The sequence below is a fragment of the Bactrocera neohumeralis genome, chromosome 5, assembly GCF_024586455.1.
Source record: "Bactrocera neohumeralis isolate Rockhampton chromosome 5, APGP_CSIRO_Bneo_wtdbg2-racon-allhic-juicebox.fasta_v2, whole genome shotgun sequence".
Classification (NCBI taxonomy): Eukaryota; Metazoa; Arthropoda; class Insecta; order Diptera; family Tephritidae; genus Bactrocera; species Bactrocera neohumeralis.
In genome coordinates, this window is record NC_065922.1 from 39,903,928 (window position 1) to 39,922,524 (window position 18,597).

General features: G+C 37.0%; 1 protein-coding gene across 5 annotated transcripts in view; it reads left to right on the forward strand.

The window, feature by feature from the left end:
- Positions 1-1,841: 1,841 nt before the first annotated feature.
- Positions 1,842-18,597, forward strand: part of LOC126759669 (dopamine D2-like receptor) — a 281,735-nt gene continuing 264,979 nt past the window's right edge. For 3 of the 5 annotated variants that reach the window (XM_050474651.1, XM_050474655.1, XM_050474654.1), the window contains exons 1-2: positions 1,842-2,223; positions 6,479-6,730. The gene's annotated coding sequence lies outside the window, so the exon portion shown is untranslated. Of the gene's footprint in view, positions 2,224-6,345; positions 6,731-18,597 lie in introns of all 5 variants that reach the window. The other 2 variants (XM_050474652.1, XM_050474653.1) reach the window with 2 other exon arrangements.

The window sequence follows — 18,597 nt, forward strand, 5'->3', positions numbered from 1 at the left end:
AGGCTCGTGTGGATTGGTGTAAAGAAATGCTGAAAAAATACGATCGCGGTGCTTCAAAAAACGTTTATAAGATCGTCACAGTTGACGAATCATGGATCTATGCATATGAGCCCGAAACAAAACAGCAATCGACAAAAAAAAAATTAAAAAAAAAAAACATTTTCGTTGATAAATATGCCTATTCACATTATTAGGCCAGAAATAAATATAGCAACCTACGTATACCTTGCTGGCAATATATTATGGGGATGTTTTTCTGGGTTTGGTGTTGAACCTCTTCATCGAATCAATGGCTCGATTTATAAAAATAATATTCTTGAGAACGTGTTGCTTCCCCATGCCGATTGGAACAACAACCTAAAGCAGACGTCGAAACTACAGAGGGATAGACAGAGAAGGAGTGAATGGAAATAAAAACAAATTGTTCGAAGCTGCAAAACAAGCCTGGTTAAACATTCCACAAGTAGTTATTAACAATATTATAGCTTCTATGCCAAATAGATGCAGTGAAGTAATAAAAAATAATGGTTATGCTCTAAAATATTAAGCAACAATTATTATTCCAATAAAATAAAATATTAATATTATGAATATGTTTAATTTTTTTCATATAAAATGGCATGGTGTCAAATAATTTCTAAGGCTTTGTATGTTTTCATTAAATAAATAATTATGCTTCAAATCTGAGTGATTTGTTTATATTTATAATGATAATTGCGAGAATAGGAGATGATAATGTAATTAATAGATATGAGTCCAACATATTTCGTCCGACTCTGTATGTACAAGTATATCACTTTTCAGTCATCCTTCTACCACAGATTGAACCGTTAAGTTTAAAAAAAAAATGGAGCAACCGGTGAAACTCGTAATTGAAGAGAATTATAAAAGCATATGTTAAAGTAAGAAGTTAGAAGCGGAGTAACTGCATTTCCTGCGCTAATGATAACTTTTTAAAAATTCACATGACTAATATGTCAGAAATAAAAACTCTTTAATTGCTCTGTCTTTGTTGTTTATGTCGGACATTTACTTCGATTCAAACCCCCGTTTTAAGTTTATTTGTGGTATTTTTTGTTTGTTAAAGCTATGAGGTACTCGTGCCCTTGATTTGAAGTTCACACAACAACGTTTAAATCAAATTGAAATTAAGATTTGTTAGACCAGAAGCCATGAATGCTTGCAGAGCATCGGGAAAGAGCGTAACTTCAAATGCAATCCACAAAATAACGGTAAGTATTTATTCTAAAGAGAATAACTGCGTTTAATGTTGCAACAACTACAATGCAGACATAAATTTGTAGGTAGCGAATTCTTATCAGCGAATATATGGCACGACGACGTCTTGACTAGGCACAAAAGCGCCAGCCTGTCTAGGATTGCCGGACACGGCGAATCAAACAGATGACTGAGAGAGCGAATGCGAGGGATGACCGTAAGCACATGCGTACGCACAAATATCCCCATTTACGCACGAAGACCCGAGCATTGGACAGGAGCACAAAACGAACGTTATGGTGTACATCTCCTATTTGTATATACACGAGTGTATAAGTACTTGCAACGTTAAAAACAGAGTAATGATTGAGCGGCATAAGCAGCATACTGAAGTCGTATGTTCGACTTTCGGAGAATTTTGTTCGAAAAGCTTGTGGAACATGGCACAGCAGGCTAATGAGCGCATTGTCGGCGAGCACCCGAAGCAAAGTATGGCTGTGGAATGCTTTGTTGCTGCGAGCGGCGGTAGCGGCTTGCCGAATCGGGTGGATCTCCGAAGCCACCTGATACATACGAAATGTTGCGCAGCACTTGGCCGTGTCGCGGCAGTCGGTTACGAAATCTGGAAGTGCTCGCACGCTTTAACGGCATTCAAAAACTTCAGGATGGTGAAAAATTCGCGCCGCGATGCCTAAAATATACATTAAATAAAGCAAATAGCACAACTATTTGGCCGACCGAAGGGTGGTGCCTTTATAACAGTTGTGGGTTGTGTGCAGGGAGTGCATCAAACCGAACAGAAAAATGTGTTTCAAACAGTAGTTAAAAGTGAAAGTAGTACGAAGTTAAATAGTTCAGTAGAAAAACAAAATTATCGCAGAGCACTTCATGAGACTCGTGCGAAGATATCAGACGCAAAGATGCTTCGTGTTTTTTACGTGAATGTTTGTGTGTACCTTGATTTACCGCGTTCGACAAATGCTGCCTTAACATAAGGACCAAGTGGTAAATTAGTGGCGAATCGTGCTAATTGTCTAATTAAATTAATATCAGCTCCAGCCATGAGGTTCACCAACACTTTCTCACATATACACATACATGCCAACATACGATAAAATACCCACACATGCATATTTTTGTTTGAGCAAATAATTTCTTACACATTTATCCTTTAATCAGATGCACGCACACATACACACCCATGCTCTAGGGAACGGCATGCTGACAGCGCGTTGGTGGCTCAATTCCAGCAGCCAGAGATTACTTACTTGCAAAATTCTCCATGCGATGTGTTAATGCGGCAAATGAGCGACAAAAATAGAATACAAACAAAAGCCCTCACAAGACTGCGCGCAGATACCGATACAATCAACAGATAAGCATGTGCACTTGCCTGTGTGTGTGTGTGCGTGCCAATGTACAAATGAGTACGAATGGTTTGGCGAAATTCCCATTTGTATACACATACCCAAGCACGTATGTGTGTGTATGTGAGTGTGTGCGCCCTGCGATATCCTGTTGATCTGAGCCCCCAACTTTGAGTGGCGGGGAGTGTATTCAGAATTACAATTAAACGCTGTTGCCGCACACACTGACAAACATTCCTTGGTGACACACACAATCATGTACATATAACGACATACATACGTACACATGCATGTATAAAAGTGGCCCCTCCCACATAGTAAAGTCGCTTGCTTATGTGTTGATGCATGCCACATTCAACAGCTTTCGGTAATCAACATTCGCATACTTCTGTCAGGGCAATACCCCTGCCCGCGAGCCGCGCTGTGTGCCAGCGGGTGCGTATGAGTAACAAGTGATTGGGAGTGTTCGCTGCGCACAAAGCGACGACTTTTGCGTGACTGTGGCGTCGGATTGCACACTTTAAGGTGTCGGACCCCTTTAATTGTTAAGCATAGATAAATAAGCGTCGATATAGTTCAGCAGTTCCGATAGCTACCACTGAGAATACTAAAAATATATGAAACCTTGTGTCTTAATGCTTTTTTTTTATTAGCTGCAACCAATTTGATTGCTCTTAAATTTGCTGCTATCCACCAAATGCCCGCTTAGCATTAAACGCTTTCAATTTATGGCTATTTACTTTCGCTTGTGTTGTTGTGTTGTTTATCCTTGCCCTTGCGAACGGCTACAGCTTTTCGCGCTTTCATGGAACGGCCACAACCGCCGCAATCTTCAACTTCTATGGTCGTTGCCCATTAAGTGCAAACCAATGCTAAGCAAAACAGCTGAATACACAACGAAGACAAATGAAAGCTAACCGAGAAGCGTTAGAGCGTAAATAGTTGTGGCGAATATGACAGTGTCGACTTAATTATTAGGCGAACCCGCTCACTTTGCGGTGGCGTGCATATGGAAAACGTAAATCTGGTACACTGTTCAATTTGTTTTTGCTTGCAGTATGAACGCACGGCTGAACGTTGTATCCTCTGTTTTAAAGGAAAATTTGACAAGATTGCTGTAGAGCGGCCCTATTATGCTTCTTCTGGTGGTAATAACAACTCATACTGACTACAAATAGTTTGCTAGCTATTAATGAAATATGTTTTCCACAATAATAATGGCGATAATTAAAGTCAACTGGTTAGAAGACGTTTTCACATTGGCAGCTCTAAGCTTCTAAAACATTAAATAAGTCGGAAACAGAAGAGAAAGTAACTTTTAGGTATAAGTCTGGCGTTTATATGAAATTCGCTTCATGTTTTATCCAATGTTTGCGCTACAAAATTGCAATTCGGAAAGAAAACCTCAAGGGAATAAAATTTGAAAGAAATGTCAAAGCCTGCTGAACTAGCTGTATTCAATTCGTCGTGCAGGGCTTTATTCTGAATAAATTAAATAAATTTGTGCTACCTGCAGCACTTAAATATAAACATAAGTCTTTTTAATTGGAAAATAATGAGGAATTAAATGAAATAATTTGCCACATAACTAATTAGTTTTTGCTCATCTATAAAGTTATTTAAGAAAGCATGGTTTGTCATTACTGAATACAGTTATTGACTACCGACGTATTCCACTCTGTTTAACTTCAGTTAAAGTGTTTCAATCTTAATTTCAGCCTTTGTCTACAGCCAACTTTAAATTGGGTTAATTAATTAGGTAATAATAATAGTGCTTATCAAGCATCGCTTTGAAACATTACTTCATATATGTATGTACATTAAGTGCTACTCTTTTTTGTGGTTTGTTCTCAGTTTAAAATACTACTCTTTGGTTAATTTACCTTCAGTTGCCTGGTGATTCACTTATCTCAAGCGGCTTACCACTTCTGCCTATTCGTCAAACATTTCTGCTACACATCCTTTCTGGTTGTCTTGCCGTCGGAATTTTGTTAAATCAAAATGCTTAATCTCTGAATTCGTCGCTATGTTTCAGTATCTAAGGAAGTAAATTCTTTGCCAACCCTATCCATTTTAGTCGACACTGCTGTTTGGCGGCTTATTTGTCAAGATTTTTGTAAGTTTGGTACGAGTAATTACATAGAAGAATATAAGTAAGGCCAAATACATAGTCGCCAATGCTTACGTAGAAAATCTTAAATTAAATACAATAAAAAAAAACTAAATTTTATGGAAGAAACTGCTTATAGCAATTTATTATTCAGGTCAACTGTTGTAGCTTCGGAAGAGTATTAGAAATGTAACTTCGTGTTATTCTGAATCATCGCTGTGTGTCACCCGGTTAGACACCAATGACGATTTTACATAAACCTAAAAGGTTTTTTCCCTAGCACGAGTAGAGAGCGATTATTCTTAGAGAATTGATTTAGATTCGGTTTTTCATCGAAACTAGCTTGCTTTGCAGATTGCGGCTGTTTGTGGGAATTTCAGCAATACGAGACTTCAGCCAGTATGAAATGACGTTAATTGCATTTGATTTGTGATTTCTGTAAAATTGAAGAATGTAGAATGCTTTTGACCGATGCTACGGCTGCTACTATGCCGGTGTCTTTCGACCAGTTCAGCGATTTTATCGCAATTTTCGACGACAGGCCTTCCGGAGCGTGGCGTATCTTCGACCACCTCTACACCAGAACGAAAAATTGAAACCATCGTTGTGCGGTGGAATGGAAACTGTATCGGGTCCATAAACTGCACAAATTTTATTGGCGGCTTGAGATGCATTTTTGCCTTTATCGTAGTAGTACTGTAAAATATGCCGTATTTTCTCTTTATTTTGCTCCATCTTTGCGACGCTATAACTCACGAACGACTTAAAAGAAACAATCAGTCAATCAAACACGTGTTAGCGCGTAAAATGAACCGATGCGACGATTTAGAACTACGCAAAGCGAAAATACCGCAAGACTTTTTTGACAACCTAATACTATGAACCTTTTATGCAAATCTCTTTAACATTGAATCGCAGCACGAGCTTCGTTGCAATTTCGTTCGACAAACTGTTCAAAGACTGAAAAGCTTCACAGCACGGCATTTAATGCATGTAAAACCCAAGGTTCACCATCATATGGTATTTTCTTACACACATAAATACCCAACTGGAAAATGGGTGCTGCATTGCATAGATATCTATGCAGCAATTCCAAGTAAGCTAATTGAATATGAGTGCTGGCGTTTCGACACATATTTTGGAGTTAATTTTTGTTTATCCGCCTGGCGGTATTGTTTTTTTTTGTCTCGAAATGACTCTTAGAATCATTCATTAAAACATAAGTCGAAAATAAATTTGAATATATTTACTTGTATGTTATAATTTCGTGTGAGAACAATTTCGTGTGAGCACTCGAAATGCCAGTGTTCCTAAGCTTTTATATATACTTTTGTTTCCAAATCTCAGCTTTCCAACTGCACCTGTGCCACCCACACCTATACAAACATACATACATTTAACATTGACACATCACGTGCTTGTGTGTGTTTGCAAAAATGCCAACTGTGCGTGCGTGATTCGGATAGCAACTCGGCGCGTAACAGTTTCCAAAATGCAGGTGCTACCAATCAAGCTGCTGGGTATCAGCAAAGCGGCGAACACAAAGAGCAGCAACGGTGCTCATTTCGCCGTGATGCTGATACCGTCATGTTTGCGGTCTTAATACGCTCACATTTCGCTTCTGGTTCCATTTAAAAACTAATTAAACAGAAATGACATAAACACTTTTACTGCAGACGTGCACCGCCAAAGATCTACAAATGCACACGCGAGCTTTCGCATACATACAAACACACATGAAATTGCATACACCCACATAACTCATGTAAGAGTTCTTCTTAAGTTTTTCGTGAGTGCAGTGCAAACTAAGCTGTGACAGTAGCGGCGAAGACAAAGTCTTTCATTAACTTGAAAATCAAAAAAATTCCAAGCAAAAAGTATTACGGAGAATATACTAAGTAGTAGTAGCAGTACCAATATATACATAGGTATATAAGAATGCAAATAGTAAAAAATGTGTTTGTATGAATCGAGTCAAGGTCAAAAACTTACACCGTAATGACGGCTCAGCTCCGCATTCCAGTTTGTGCACAGGGTAAGTAACAAGAGCAGATATTATAATTAGTTATGCATGCCAACAGCGGCTAGCCAACTTCCGTGTTTAAGAAACTCGTGCTTTTTGGCGCTATGTATATATCCCTTTTTGTTTGGTGAAGAAATTAAGCGAAGGGATTTATTTTAGGAAATCTTTCGAAGTACAGCCGACGAAAGTTGTCTTCAAGGACTTGGAGGTGCAGGTGTATCAAGGCAGCTATCTTTTGGAAATATTGGCAGACGATAGATGAAAAAGATAAAATACCTTTTAAAAGAAGCATTATTCTCAAAAGCTACCTAAACTGATTAATTCTATATTATCATTGGTTTAATCAATCAAGTGATTCATACATATTTGTGAATTTTAATTGGACCATAAAACTAAAAGTATTCAAAAACATAATCTGACATAACTTTCATTAATGGGTGTACTATTTTACATTCCAGAAATGCTGTTTGAAAGCTACAAAAATATGTTGTGTTTGTATGGGCTTCAGGGCCGGCCCGAGACAACTTACCGGTCTAAAGAAGGCGGTGTCACCCCGTTGTTGAGTTTTTATCCCGACTCGTATTAAGCTTACTCATACCCCCTCGAGTGTATAATTTTTATATGGGGAGTGAGGGGAATTATGGTCCGATTTCATTCATTTTCACAATTTCAATATGAGTTCTTATAGGATTTATCTTTAGCGAATTTGGATATTTGGCGTAAAGTTACAAAATTTCTAGCCCAAAAGTGTTCCCTGCTACTTCGATCTTCTGTTCTACAGTTCTATATCTTAGTTTAGTGTTTAGTTATTGCACTTTATACATTTTCTTTTAATTGCGTTTTTTGGGCGTGGTAGTGGTCCTATTACGCCCATTTACAAGCTCCTTTCTTCCGCCTTCCTTTTTTTGCCAAGTATGTACCAAGTTTCATCAAGATATCTTAATTATTATTTAAGCTACTGCTGCACGGACGGACGGACAGACAGACAATCATTCGAATTCCAGCTCGTCTCATCATCCTGATCATTTATATATATATATATATATATATAACCTTATATCGATCTCGATTAGTTTTAGATGTGATACATACAATACAAATTAAATAAATAAAGTAAATTTGTATTTTTTGTTTTATATTTATTGAAATAAAATATGTAAAGAACGTTAGCCAAAATGCCGCCCCAAAATTCTTGCGCCCATGGCAATTGCCTAACTTGCCTATATAGACGGGACCGGCCTTGATCTGCTTGTGACTGGTGACGAAAAATGTTTTCATAACGACAAAATGCAAAAAATTTTAATGTGAAACCAATTATCCAAATCAACGGCAAAGCCGAATATCCATAATGCCAAGGTAATGCTGTGTATTTGGTGGTCCGGTATTATGAGTTTATAAAACCGACCGAAACCAACAATAAGGAAAACTACCGACAACAACTAGGCAAATTGAAGTGACCGTGTGCCGAAAAACACTCAGAATTTGTGACTAGACATTAGGCAATAGTTTTTCATCATGACAGCGCTCAGCCTCAGGTCGCCAGACCGGTGAAAACAATTTGGAAAATAGCGGCTGGGAAGTACTTCCCACGCCTTATAGACCAGACCTATCCCCTTCTGGCAGCCTTTTGTTCAGGTCGTTTTTGTGGAATGCCAGAATCGGTTTGATTCATCCTTAGCCGCCAAGCCCGCACAACTCGTTTGGATGAGATCCGCAAATTGTCAGAATCTACATTGTCACACCCTATATCTATCTTGATTAGCTTTGGGTGATTCAAACAACTGTTAGGGGCATACAACTAATATATTCTGTGGCAACACTCTTGCAACGCTATAAAAAGGGGCACGAATATAGTTATATTTAGATAAATAAAAGTATCCTTAATCATAATTAGACATAGTTTTTATTAGATTTAGGATTATTTGATGATTTTTAATCCACTGGCGTTCAACATGCTTTTCAATTGTATGATTGAATGGTTACCTTTAACCTAAACTAAACTGCTAACGACCAGATTATATTCATCCTTTTTACTTTCAAAGAAACATGTCGAGATGTAGGTTTACAGAGCAGTGATTATTATTTCTTTATAAAAAGAAAACCATTAAATAAATTGATTCTTAATATATGATGTACTTATTTGGTTCATTGATAAACTTTACAAAGCAATCATTTATTAAACAATTTGAACGGTAATAGAGGACTGGGTCTGCAGCGTTCGACAGCTGAACATAACATAAGTATGTAAAATGACTGCAAATTAACGGATGGAATTGAGACCAGACCAGAGATTACCATAGGTAGAGAAAGTAAGCGTACTGTACAAAGAATAACTTGCTATAAGGACTACGTATAAAGCATTACGATTAGGTACATTAAAAATGAGAGCTTGAAGTAAAATATCATTGAATAAAAAATAACTAATATATTATATTTTAACTACAGATTTGGACTAATTAAGCAGATTACAAACAAACAGAATTGACGGGATTTTAAAGTTTGTAAATATGAAACTATCCTCAGTAGAAGATTCTTGAAGGGGAAAATATCACAACTACCCTGAGGAGCCCCTGAAGTGGAGAGATATAGATATTTTCATAAAGTGCAAATTGCCAATTTCCCGCAATAGTTAAGCAGATAATTAATTATCATAAATAAACAAATCTTTAGCGACTCAAAGCAGAGAAATGTTTCAGCTCATAATAATTTCACAGAAGCAAACGTGGCGAAATTCCAATTCGGTGCTTTCTGAATAATACATAAACACACAAGTAATAATTTCTAAATTAACAAATTAATTGGAAATCTTAGTTTTTCTAGCGTTAGGACACATACACACACAGTTGTTGCAAATTAACTTTTTAATCGTCCGCAAAAAATAGTTCGTGTTTATTGCAAGTGATTTTGGACTTTTTATAAAGAATTCAGACTAATTAATTGCAATTTAAAATTTATAGCTTGAACGTTGCCACAAAAAGATGGCGATATCAGGAATTTGCGGAATTTTTATCAAATGCAATTTGATTGCTCACCGACACTGCTGAAATCGAGTCTAAAATCTGTGTAGGTGTATAAATAAATGCAAGCAATAAAAATATCAAAAATCCTATTTGTTTAATTACTTTCATAAATTCGCTTGAATACATGTATTTAAATCATATACTATATTATAAAATTATAAACAGTGATTTCTTTTGAAATTTAACATTTGCTAATTTGTGAATGGTTATTTAAGAAAAAAGCAAGGATGTTCTGCATCAACCAGAACAAATGGAAGTCAAAAGGAAACAGGTCTAGACTAGAAGCTTGTAACGGTATTTCTCACAACATTAGGCCGGACATTGTCTAGATCTTAACTAGGTCCCACATATGATCTTTTGCTTTGCTTAAACTAATGAAGAAGAACTCCTCTCAAAAATATTTTTTCAGGAACAAAGTACGACATATTTGAGGAAAAAGATTTTTGTTGCTTACGCTTAAAAAAATGCATAAAACTATATACTGAAAAAGATCCACAAGAATATTAGCTTTCCGACGCAAGTTCGGAATATTGGAATAATAATCGAGTTATGCCACGCCTTGATACGCCTCATCGATATAGTTACATACAAGGTGAATTCCAAAGTAAACAGGACTTTTTGAATATAGCGCCCCCTGCTGGCGCCATCTATATGTTGAATCGGTGCGTTAGAATCTGCTATCTTTATTGATTGTCCAGTGAGAATTTCATGACATTTCATAGATTGGAAGTGAAGTTATTGCGTTTTAAGTGTCAGTATGTTTGTGTTATCGGTGCGAAAATGAGCTTCGAACAAAGAGCCAAGATTAAATCTTGTTTTAAAATTGGTAAAACTTTTACCAAAACGTTTCAATTGATGAAACAAGTTTATGGCGTTGATTGTCTATCCCGTAGCAGAGTGCACGATTGGTTTCAACGTTTTCAAAGTTCAAAGTGAGGACATAAATGACGATCAACATGTGGGCCACTCAAAATCCGTGATCACCGGAAATTCCATCGAAACTGTGCGTGAATTCATCAAAAATTAGCCGAAATCATCATTGAAATTCATGGAAATGGAATTGAACATCTCCAAAACATCGATTTATCGCATTTTGACCCAACAGTTGGGCTTACGAAAGGTGTGTGCACGGTTTGTTCCGCACAAATTGACTGACGACCATAAATTGCTCACAATCCAACATTCGATCGACGCTTGTGACCGATTATTTGACCAAAAATCACATTTTAACCATTTACCACTCCCCGTATTCACCTGATAAGACACCGTGCAATTTCTTCCTTTTCGGAAAAATGCATTTGATCATGAAAGGAAAGCATTATGCAGACGTAGAGGCCATTCAAAAGGCTTGCACCGGCATACTGGCGGCCATACCGGCCAACGAACTAAAACACTCGTTCGACATGCTTTTGGACCGTGCAAAAAGCTGTATTGAAGCAGAAGGAGACTATTTTGAATAAGTTGATTTTGCTGAAAAAACCAAACCAGGACCGAAGTCCTTTTTACTTTGGAACACACCTTGTATATGCTCAATAGTAGTCATTATGATGACAACTCTTTTTGTTGAAACTTGTGAAACGTAATGAAATATTTTACTAAATCGTCAATAAAAACAAATTTAAGAATTTTACATGAAGGGAGTTAGAACGACTTTATCATTGCTATAATAATTTAACTCCTCCTTCAGCTCAGAGGTTTAGAAGTATTTCGGGCTAACCCGCTAGAGATAAAAAAATTCTTTCATTTCATTTATTCTATTATAACTTTTTATATATTTTTCTCGTGATTGTCTTCATTAAAAAAAGTAATTATAATTTCTGTAAAAAATGTTATTTTTCCTGAAACCAAAATATGAAATATTGCTTTAGGTTTGGAAAAATGTTAAATGAATTAATTTTAATAAAGTCAACAACAAAATTTGGCAGTAATGTTTGGCATTTTTGGCATTTTAACGTCAGAAATTCGGTGTTTTCTTTCTGTCCATCAAAAAATAAAGTTGTAATTGCATGAAATTTTAAAATCGACCACGTTCCAATCAAGAATGCTGAGCGCTTTAGAGAATTTTGCAAAATATACTGACCTCAATGAAAAGCCTAATTTCACTGTATGTTCGAATGTGTTCAGGTAGATTTGTGTTTTCTTTTGGCCAATTTCAAAACTCATCTAATCAGTGTAAAACATAGGAACGTTCATCTAACCGGCTGTCCATTTTTAGACTCGTCATCCACACTTGCAGACAAGATATTAATGTATAAAATCCCTGCAAGAAAAACTGACAGTTGAGAGTGAAGGCTGTCATGAATCGGCATATTAACTTGGACACTGTTATTGTTGTTTAAATTTGAAAATTATATTTAAGATTTCCCGACAAAGTCAATTTACTTAGTCAAATAGTGTACGAGCGATATTGGATATCATCGAATCGCTGCTCGTTTCTCCACAAATTTCCATGCTAATAAAGCAATTAACTTAGAGAGTTGATTCAATACAGGAAAGTATGTGATTTCTTCATTTAAATCGTCTTATCTTTTTTGAATGTTACCAAGTTTTGTTTTACATATTTTCAATTCATAATACTTCGTACTCGCTTAAATGACATTTTACAGTCAAACTTGCATATAAAATTTGTTGTTGAACAAACATTTAAATCTCACGCAGAGAAAATTACCCAGTGTCTTCTACAGTTTTAATTCAATATTCGTAAAGTCTCATATCTGTTTTCTGAACTGTCAAATAGCCGACCAAATATCTATTTTTAGACCGTTCGTTCAGTGCTGCGAGTCTTTTCGATTAGCCACTCTCTAACGTAGAATTTCCTGCAGTGCCTGAACACATTAACACTGTAATAAATATGTACGAGTATTTGTCCCACATTTGTATGAGACACATATTATATAATATAAAATTATTGTAAGAAAAGCACAACTGTGTGTGTACATATATACATACCCACATGTATCTCGGCAATGACTGTCGTGCAGCCCCGCCATTACTTCGTTGGCTTTTGTACGAAAGTAGTTTGTCTATGCCGCTCTGTACTTGTTTTGGTGGCCCTTCCGAGCCAACAGATGCCATCTAATTGAAATTTGGTCATGTTGGCCGGGCGATTTCGGGCAACTGCGACATATTGTTGTGATTTCTACGGTATAAATTCAGGGAAAGTCAATGGATGCGCCACCTACTTGCGAATATGGGTATTCGTGGGTTGAATGACAACACTTACACGCACATACATGTTCGTTGAGACGCACATTCTCAAGTTTATACCAATATCTTAGCACTGAAAGCTACTAAGTTTGTGGGAACGAAACTAAAAAGAACCGGACCGTATTGTTTGTAAACTTTTGATACTTTTTGGACAAAAATCGCAAATTCAATTTGTGTTATATTTGCTGAATAATGACATTTTATTGGAATTTTCATCACCCTTGTGTCTTCGGCCGTCATAAATAAATCTTTTGCCCTTTTTTCCAACTTTTTCAACTTGGTCAAGATATAATGTCTTTGATGTTGAAATCTGAACTCTTTGTGGATTTCTATCGATACTATTACAAATGAAAGCTTCGCATTAATCGTGTATGTTGTTGTTAGCAAACACAAAAGCACGCTTTGAGAAAAAGATTAAGTGAAATGGCGCAGGAATTGTGCTGAACTAAAAAAGCCATTGTTGTGGAGTTAATCATTAAGCCATTATCTTCTAAATTACAAATTAATGAAACTTTTTCATTGAGAGAATTTAAAGAACTTCAATCTACGAAGACGTATAGTGGAAACAAATTAACATACACAGGCACAATGATATGTTACGGAATTTAAAACTACTGGAAGAAATTGAAATCTAGTTAAAGTGTATCTTAATTTGAAAGGTGTCGTTAAAATAAATTCTCTGACTTTTCACGGGATATATATAAATATAAAATCAGGCACTGTTCAAGGTCTGCACCAAATATTGATTTTTACAAATGCTCCGACCAATTCCCGAAATATCCCTGGGCAAAATATAGTAAGACTTTTTAATTTAAATTTCGACGAAAACCCATTTGTAGAAATATTTTTTTCTAGGTAGGACTATCTGCTATATGTCACATCAAAATAATCATTAATTGTACGCCTGTCTTTCTGAATTACATAAAGTGCATTCGGCGATTTTTACGGTGAATGAAATTATTCAAGAAAGAACTTAGATTAAATTTTGTGTGCGGAATAAGTTTCCGGTGCCGAAACATTCAAAATTTTGAAAAAGGCCTTCGGTGATAATTGTTTGTCACGAGCAAGTGTTTTTGATTGGTACAAATTATTCAAAGAGGATCGAGAACGCGTAAACGATCTCCACGTCCAAGACGGCTATCAACATCAACTGATTACTAAAACGAATCAGAACGTCAATAAAATAAAGGAATTTGTGCTTGAGAACCGGAAGGATGAAGTGAAAACCATTTTCGAAGATCATTTGGGTCTAAAAAAAAGTGAAAGCTTAGATTCAAAATCACTAAATGTTTTCGAAAAACAGCGTCGTGAAAACCATTTTCGAAGATCATTTGGGTCTAAAAAAAGTGAAAGCTTAGATTCAAAATCACTTAATGTTTTCGAAAAATAGCGTCGCGTTAACGTCTGTGAAACAATGCATTCCGAATACTAGGATGTAATGGACCGTATTACTGGCGATGCGTCTTAGATCATTGCTTATGACCCGGAAATAGATGATCAATTGGACAAATATCGTGCCAAAGGTGAGCCCAATCCGAAAAAAACACCAAAGCAGTTCAAAAATCAAGGTTATGTTTACAGGTTTCTTTGATTGTCGAGGTGTGGTGCACTCCGAATTCCCTTCGACCTGCCAAACTGTCAACAAGGAATACTATTGAGTGCTATGCGTTATGTGTTGGCGAAGCTATTCGTGAAAAGAAGCCGGAATTATGGGCCAACAATTCTAATTTTTTTAACAGCGAGAATGCACCGTCGCATAAAGCATTGATTCTTCGTGAGTTTTTTAGTTCTTAATCAATATCATACCACATCCACCTGATTGAGGCATTTGAAGACATTAAACGTGAATTGCTATGAGCATTGCAGGCCATTCCGGAAATTGACTTTAGCAACTGTTTCGAAGATTGAAGAAAAAACGTTGGCACAAGTGTATTGGGGCCAATAAACTTAGAATTTTAAAATTATAAACAAACTCTCAATATTTTTTGCTCATATTTACATCGCTACTTGATAACAAGGGCAATTGTTTGCGATGAACTGGACTAAAGTCGGTAACATCACTTGAGATATTCATCAAATTATCCAATAGTGACTTTCGTCCGGTAATACGAGTTTTGAATTATCGGACTACTTTCCGAAAGGTCTTGCGCCGTTGACTTTTTACAAAAAAAAAGTTTCAACCGTGTAAAAAAAGAGTTGGGTGTACATAGGTATGTATCTCTCATGCAGTTAAGGACAGCTAAATAATTTAAAGTAATTCGTCCAGTTGAGGAGGCTGTAGGAGTAATTATCTCATACTACTCATTGATTTAGAATGAAAGCTATGTGTAAATTTTTTTATTCAGAGCACGGGGAATTCGCATTGTTGACATTATTTAGGCCAGGTAAACTGCATATTGAATAAATAAAGAAACTTATTTAGAGTCGCCGTCGTGTGTTGATTAAAGAGAATTCGTTTGATTCATTGGGAATTCGACTTCCTTCATTCCCTACTTTGATTACTAAAACGAATCAGGCGAATGTCTTAAAAGCAAAGCCAACAGAAAAATTAAATATTTATACAACAAGAAAAACTTGAAAAGAATAAAACATACGCCATGCGTTTCTCAATTTCACCCTTAAGACACACAGCTCTAACTCCAGTTAATGTATGCAAATAAAAACTTGACTTTAAGCGCTGCTACACAGCTAGCAGTAAAATCACTGTACTTCCATTTTTCATTTCCACTTGACACTTCAAATCGTCGCCCTTCAAACTCATTTTACAATGAAAAGTATATACATATACACATATATACAGATAGCAGGTATGTTGTAATGAAGTCCACAGATAAATATATGAATGCAAAGCTTCCTTGGACTAAACTATGTCGCTGCGGGGCTTTTTCACCAATGAGAGTAATTCAAATAGAATTTCACTTGAAATAGAAAATTGTCGATTATCATTTGTCAAACGAGCCGACCCTGTCATAAGAAGACATCGAATAAATAATATACAAAAATAAATAGCTTTGTAAGTACATAAAACGCACAAAACCTGACCATCACCAAAGAAAATGCGGGAAGTGGAACTAATTTCTTGGCGAGGGAAACAAAATCAATTTAAAAGTTCACAATTTACAATTTAGCAGCTTTCCCTCCCATTTGCGCCCAGGCTTCGTTGTTTCGTCGGTGCCATTCTTGACCTGTTGTTGCTGCCACTGTTGCGAATACATAGACAATTGGAGCGAAGTGCAACGGTAGCGTTCTTGAAACTCTTAAAAATTTCCATGAAATGTGTTTGAGAAGCATAAATGGAACATAGGAATTCGGATGTATTAATTTTCTTATGGATCAAAGCTTGTTTTTTTTAAGTTTCTGAGACTACCAATCCAAAAAAGTGACCATACTTTTGCCTGGATGAATCTTCTTCTTCTTAATTGGCGTAGACACCGCTTACGCGATTATAGTCGAGTTAACAACAGCGCGCCAGTCGTTTCTTCTTTTCGCTCGTGGCGCCAATTGGATATTCCAAGCGTAGCCAGGTCCTTCTCCACCTGGTCCTTCCAACGGAGTGGAGGTCGGACAACATGACCTAGCCAGCGTAGCCGCTGTCTTTTAATTCGCTGAACTATGTCAATGTCGTCATATATCTCGTACAGCTCATCGTTCCATCGAATGCGCTATTCGCCGTGGCCAACGCGCAAAGGACCATAAATCTTTCGCAGAACTTTTCTCTCGAAAACTCGCAACGTCAACTCATCAGTTATTGTCATCGTCCAAGCCTTTGCACGATATAGTAGGACGGGGAAGAATTATGAGTGACTTATAGAGTTTGATTTTTGTTCGTCGAGAGAGGACTTTACTACTCAATTGCCTACTCAGTCCGAAGTAGCACCTGTTGGCAAGAGTTATCCTGCGTTGGATTTCCAGGCTGACATTGTTGGTGGTGTTTACACTGGTTCCCAAATATACGAAACTATCTACAACTTCAAAGTTATGACTGTCAACAGTGACAAGTGCGAGTGCGACCACAGTTTGTTTGATGACAGGAGATATTTCGTCTTGCCCTCGTTCACTGCCAAACCCATTTGCTTTGCTTCCTTGTCCAGTCTGGAGAAAGCAGAACTAACAGCACGGGTGTTGAGGCCGATGATATCAGTATCGTCGGCATACGCCAGCAGCTGTACACTCTTATAAAAGATTGTATCTGTTCGTTAAGTTCTGCAGCTCGAATTATTTTTTCCAGCAACAGGTTGAAGAAGTCGCACGATAGGAAGTCGCCTTATCTGAAACCTCGTTTGGTATCGAACGGCTCGGAGAGGTCCTTCCCGATCCTGACGGAGCTTTTGGTGTTGCTCAACGTCAGTTTACACAGCCGTATTAGTTTTGCGGGGATACGAAATTCAGACATCGTGGCATAGAGGCAGCTCCTTTTCGTGCTGTCGAGTGCAGCTTTGAAATCGACAGAGAGGTGGTGTGTGTCGATTCTCCTTTCACGGGTCTTTTCCAAAATTTGGCGCATGGTGAATATCTGGTCGGTTGTTGATTTGCCAGGTCTAAAGCCACACTGATAAGGTCCAATCAGTTTGTTGACGGTGAGCTTTAATCTTTCACACAATACGCTCGATAGAACTTTATACGCGATGTTGAGGAGGCTTATCTCACGGTAGTTGGCGCGGATTGTGGGGTCTTCCTTTTTCTGGATTGGGCAGAGCACACTTAAATTCCAATCGTTGGGCATGCTTGAATAGCTATAATATTAAAGGATGTCTCAAAATTAACGCAAGATTTAAATTTGACGCTATTTCAAATCTCTTCATTATTATGGCGAAGTTAAAACACTATTCCGACCACTTTTTGTATGAGGTTTTCGAGATACGGTCGCAAGCTTTTATTAGTTTTAAATATTGTTCAATAGTGAAGACACGTTGCGCTCTGGTATAACGCTTTACTAAGCCTTAACTGTCAGCTGTCGATTTATTTTTTTTTCAGTGTTGTAAACATTTTACTATATAAATGACTACAAATTTAAATCTTACGTTAATTTTGGGACCCCCTTTATTTGCCACATATCTAACATATAATAGAACCATCAACTGTCAGGGCATACACAAAACGTCAACATCCAGAAGAAAAAATTTCAATTTCGTTTGAGCAAAATATTTACTTCTCAAAACACATTTGTATGGTTGTTTTCTTTCAACCGACACTTTTCAGTGGACGAGCTAAAAGGAAATGTGAAAATATTAATTTTGACAGACGCCGAGAATTCTGCAAATACAGGGGGCATTTAAATTATTGGCTGTTTGTGAGAAAAAGCCATTAATCAAAAGCACCGACAACTGTGATTTTTCTTTGCGGGGCTCCTCACATAGCCTCTAATGCTTGTATATGGTATTATTTGCACTAAATTCTAGTCAAAATCAAGTGCTGTGGTACCGGATATTATGCAACGGATTGCCGGGCAGTGATTTGGGATAACGTTCCGCAAGAACCCATCTGCGCTTGATTTTTACACACAGACAGATAATAAATACACATATACAATTTAATCCAAAAGAATTTGGGTATCTTCAACATTAAGTGGAATTGAGATGCCAACTGCCAACTTTAAACTTGTACTTGTATGAGTATATCAAGACATACTTACATGTATATCAGCTCTGTAAT